We start from the raw sequence: 5810 nt of genomic DNA on the forward strand, positions 1-5810 counted from the left end.
AAAGAAAGCATCCAGGTTGTTGGAAGAAGTTCATGCAGGGACCTGTGGTCCGCATATGAATGGTTTTGTCTTAGCCAAGAAAATACTCCGAGCTGGTTATTTCTGGATGACTATGGAGACAGACTGCATCCAGTATGTTCGGAAATGTCATTGTTGCCAAATCCATGCAGACATGATAAAGGTGCCTCCTAACGAGCTCAATGCAACAAGCTCACCATGGCCGTTCGCCGCTTAGGGAATGGATGTCATCAGACCTATCGAGCATGCCGCATCAAACGGGCACAGGTTCATTCTAGTGGCAATTGATTACTTCACCAAATGGGTTGAAGCAGCATCGTATAAGGCAGTGACCAAGAAGGTCATGGCAGACTTTGTCTGTGATCGTATCATTTGCCGATTCGGCGTCCCAGAGTCAATCATCACTGATAATGGTTCCAATCTCAACAGCGACCTGATGAAAGCAATGTGTGAAACCTTCAGGATCAAGCACAAGAATTCTACAGCCTACAGACCTCAGATGAATGGAGCTGTAGAAGCAGCCAACAAGAATATCAAAAAGATACTAAGGAAAATGATAGAGAAACACAAGCATAGGCATGAGAAGCTATCATTTGCTCTATTGGGATACCGTACCACCGTCCGTACATCAACTTGGGCCACTCCTTATATGTTGGTTTACGGCACCGAGGCAGTCATCCCAGCCGAAGTAGAGATTCCCTCCCTGAGAATTATGCAGGAAGCAGAACTTGAAGATGCAGAATGGGTAAAGAGTCGCTATGAGCAATTAGCCCTTATAGACGGGAAAAGACTGAATGCAGTTTGCCATGGTCAGCTTTATCAAAATAAAATGACCAGAGCCTTCAACAAGAGAGTCAGGCCAAGACGGTTCGCGCCAGGGCAGTTAGTACTGAAGAAGATTTTTCCGCACCAAGACGAATCCAAAGGAAAGTTCTTTCCTAATTGGCAAGGTCCGTACATGGTTCACCGGGTTCTAACTGGAGGAGCCCTCATACTCGCAGAAATGGATGGAGAAGTCTTGCCAAAGCCAATCAACTCAGATGCAGTCAAGCGCTACTATGTGTAATCTTTATACTTTCCTATATGATGTATTTGAACTACGCCTGACCTGATTCCCGTTTAAGAGGGGATACGTAGGCAGCCCTATGGGTTCGGTCACAATTCAACAAAATTTTTATTTTCCCCGACATTGGAAACTTGGGCAGAATTTTGAGGAGGACCCTCAAAATTCCGAAGTTGATTTTCAGCCATTCGTCGCACACAGCCGTCGGAAGCACCAGCCCAGCAAACTGGGGCAGAATTTTGAGGAGGACCCTCAAAATTCCGGAGCAAGAGAGGTTGCAATATCTTGAACCGCGTCGCAGTTGTCAGTTCATCTAAAAAGAAGACTATTATTTTCAATTATGTATTTACGTTACATTATTTTACTAAATCATGCATGACTATTATCCGAATTGCTGTGTTTAGCAACGCTACCCCAATGATACACAACGTCAAGCAGGACGAGCAAAGGCCACGGGAAGACGAACTAACCTTCCCCTTTTACAAAACTCACGATTTTTCTTTGGATGCAGGAACTCAATTCGCAATGTCATTAGATATATTTATGCACTCATACTTTCTCAAGAATGCAACTTCTCAGAATCATCACCTATTTGCAAACGCTATCCGTACACAACATCCCCAGCAGCCACAATGATGCAATCAGCTATCAGCTATCATCTACCAGCTAAGAGATTCCATTACTATTCGCCCTTTTAATTCCTGCATTTTTGCATAAGGCTACTTTTCTGCCTTCCGAGACTAAGCATTGTCTCCATCTGCATTTTCTTGCATTGCATAAGGCTACTTTTCTGCCTTTCGAGACTAAGCACTGTCTCCATCTGCATTCTCTGCATTGCATAAGGCTACCTTTCTACCTTCCGAGGTTAAGCTCTACCTTCATCCTGCATTTCTATGCATTGAATAAGTCTACCTTTCTGCCTTCCGAGGTTAAGCTCTACCTCCATCTGCATTTCCTGCATTGCATAAGGCTACCTTTCTTCCTTCCGAGACTAAGCATTGTCTCCATCCTGCATTTTCTTGCATTGCTTAAGGCTACCTTTCTGCCTTCCGAGGTTAAGCTCTACCTCCATCTGCATTTCCTGCATTGCATAAGGCTACCTTTCTGCCTTCCGAGGTTAAGTTCTACCTCCATCCTGCATTTTTCTTGCATTGCATAAGGCTACCTTTTGGCCTTCCGAGACTAAGCATTGTCTCCACCTGTCGGCTGAAATATCGCCATTTTATTTAAATCCTGCATGGATGAAATATCTCCAATTTTATTTAAATCCTATCGGCTAAAATATCGCCAATTTTATTTAAATCCCGTCGGCTGAAATATCGCCATTTTTATTTAAATCCTGCATGGCTGAAACATCACCAATTTTATTTATGCTTTACATCGGCTGAAACATCGCCAACTATATTTAAATCTCTATGTCGGTTAAAACATCGCCAATTTTATTCAAATTTTCTATGTCGGCTGAAATATCGCCATTTATATTTCTGCTTTACATCGGCTGAAACATCGCCAAATCTTGCATTTCATCGGCTGAAACATCGCCAAATCCTGCATTTCATGGGCTGAAAGATCGCCAAATTGTCCAAAGGCGTCATTGTTCGGAGGCACCATTTTCATAGCCCGAGAATGCCATGCCATGGCCTGAGGACCCTGCTTTTGTCTTCTACATATCATTATTCAAAGGCATCATGGTTCGGAGGCATAATTTTCATAGCCCGAGAACATCATTTCATAGCCTGCGAATCCTTTATTATGTGCTTCACGGCCCAGGACGTCATGGTCTGAGGACGTCATCCTTACCGTCCAAAGACAGCATTCATGGTCCAACGGGAACTTGCATCACGTTTAAATTCTGCATGATATGCTTGTATTACTCAATTGCAGGTACATCAGCTGGCAACGACCATTACAGCAAGAGCGATCTCGCTCCGGTTCTCGCAACCCATCAGTCCCTGACCACCCTTCCTAACCTAAATATTGCGTCCGTCTCTTCATAAACCTCCATCGGCATACTCCGTCGATGTACCTCGAACTACATATGACCTGATTCCTGTAACACCAGGGATATGTAGGCAGCTCAGAAACCAGAGCTCCGTCAAAACCTTTGCAAGTCGTTTCTCTCGGTCAAAATTGGTCATCATATCTTTACCCGACAACTCTTTCATCCTTCCCGAGTAAAGAGGGGCAGCTGTTGATACCCAATTTTTCTCTATGTATTTTATATACTCAAGATGTTCTCAAAATAGTATGTACATGCATATATAAGCATGCCCAAGAGTTTTGGTATCTTTCCCTTATTTTAAAGAATTTTAAAATTAATTTGTTGTCTATTTTAATAGTACAAAATTCAATAATTATTTCCGGACTATCATTTTTTGATGAATAATTTATTTTTATTTCATATTTACACCAAGATATAATTAATGTGATTTTTTGCACATTTTTATATATTTGGTGTTTTAAAGGCTAAATTGCTATAATTGTAATTATAGCCTATTTTCCGATTAACAGTATTTTGCAATTATAAAATTGCTCCCAGTACTTTCAATTAATATTTATATGATTATTAATCAATTTAGTGCTTTTAACTGGTTTTGAAAATTATTTTAACTATTTTTAAAATAAAAAGGGAAGTAATGGCTGTTTAACATTTAGCCTCGTCCATTTCAATTATAACCCCTTTGCAATTTCAATTTTAACCACAATTGAGCCCAATCACAACCAGCCCAAATTTTAAACCGACCAAATCCATAAAAAACCGACTAGATCCCCCCTTTTAAATCTCAGCCGTCCTTGAACTCCCAAATTCTCTCAAGGCTCCCCGGAACCCTAGCCTCCCCTACCCTGTTCCACCATGTTTTCACCGGCGTCCATGGCTTCTCAGGCCATGAACAGCCTATACCTACCTCCTATGGCTCCTGCATTCCTGTTGTTCGAAGGATCGAGGCCAGACCTCGAGGGTCTTCACCCAAGCCTTCACTGATTCAAAGATTCCGGCCATCTCCGGCCTTGCTCCGGTGGCTCTTGGTCTTTTGAGCCTGTTTATGACATTATCCGACTTAGATCGGGTATTTTCGAAGCCTTTCTCATCTCTAGGGTTCATCTGGAACCCTAAATATCGAGGTTCTCTCCGATTATTTTAGATCTGTTACATGTTTGCACTGTTGCTTAAGTTTCTTAAACCTTTTTTTTCGATTTTCTTTCAAAAAGCACTTCTTTTCGATTAGGGTTTCTGGAAAGTCCTTAAAATGTTTCTGACTCTTCTTCTTCTCTTTTCTTGGTGTGAATCGATCCCTGCTATGTTCTTACTGGCTCTTTTCTGACTCACATGCCTTTCGTGTGTTCTTATATTTGCCTTGTTATGAAATTTATTTTATTATGCTCTGTTCTATCTCATACTGGTTTTTCACCATGCTCTCTCATGTCTATCTTATGTGTTCCTCTACTGTATTTTCTACTGAGTTTTGATCCTTTGTTTGCCTTTACCGGACTTCGCCTGGTTTCTTTCTAGATGTGTTTCATCGATTGTTTCTTTAAGTTTACACTACCTGAACTCATTTAATTTTCAAGCTTTCTTGAAACTTGTTTCCTGTACTGGTTCCTATGTTCTACTTGCTATTGTGCTTGTATGCTTCTCATGAGACTCTGAAAAGGTCTCTGAGCTCATCTCGATAGTTTGCCTCTTCATCTCTGTATCAAATTCGAGTTTAAAAACCCTAGGATTTGGGGGTTTTCTTTAGCTAAATTTGGTTTTATGTTTGGACAAGGGTTCTACTTTGATACCTTGAACTCTCAGACTCACTTCGAGTTTATGAATTGAATTTGAACCTTTTTCTGTGTTTGTGATTTTGAAACCCTCTTGCTTGACATGTCTATGTGTTTTATACGAGAGCTTCTCTTTCAAAGGTCTTGCCAACTGTTAATTGATTCTGAATTCCTTTAATGTTGCCTATTTGATTGTTACTGATTTTTCCCTAAATTAAAACTTTCCTTTTACCTCTTTTCTGACTCGAGCAAGGATTTCAATGGGATTCTTTACTGGTTATTTTACTCGTTCCTTTTCCTTGTTTTACAAATCAAGTACCACCATGTATTTACCCTTATTTTTCTACCTTGCACGAGGTATTTACTTGATTTCCTTCCTTAAATAACTTCTGCCCATTACCGTTTGAATTTGGACTCCTTAATTAAAGGAAGTCTATAGGCTGATTGATTTTAATTGGTACATAGTTCCATAATTATTTCTAAACTATGATTCTTGCCTTATTTGCTACACCTGTTTGCAATTATAAATACCCTGCTCTTTCATTAACACAGACACGATTTTAATCATCACAACTCTCTTCTAAAACTTACACTCTTGCTTCTTGATTGCAATTTGGCTTTCCTAAATCTACTGTTTCTTCCTACTTGCTCTTCTGAACTGGTATGTCCTACTTTTGATTCAAGCATCAAAATCCAATGTGTTTACTTACAAGCTTTTATGCCCATGCCTAATTTACTGCTTTATAGAGTTCAGTTTTAAAATGATTACTTATGTTTGGCTATCTGTTACTGCAATGAATCCCTATCCCCATTCCCCTTTATGTGCTTGGGCTGTAGTTTAAGACATGGCAACATACAAAGTTGTTGTCATGGATTAAGACTGGGTCCTTTGTATCCCAGCCTCTTTCAATCTCTCATACCCCCATTCCCTTATGTTTATAGAGTTAAGGTATAGCCTGGCAGC

This window comes from Nicotiana attenuata, chromosome 12 (assembly GCF_001879085.1).
Source record: "Nicotiana attenuata strain UT chromosome 12, NIATTr2, whole genome shotgun sequence".
In the NCBI taxonomy this organism is placed as follows: domain Eukaryota; kingdom Viridiplantae; phylum Streptophyta; class Magnoliopsida; order Solanales; family Solanaceae; genus Nicotiana; species Nicotiana attenuata.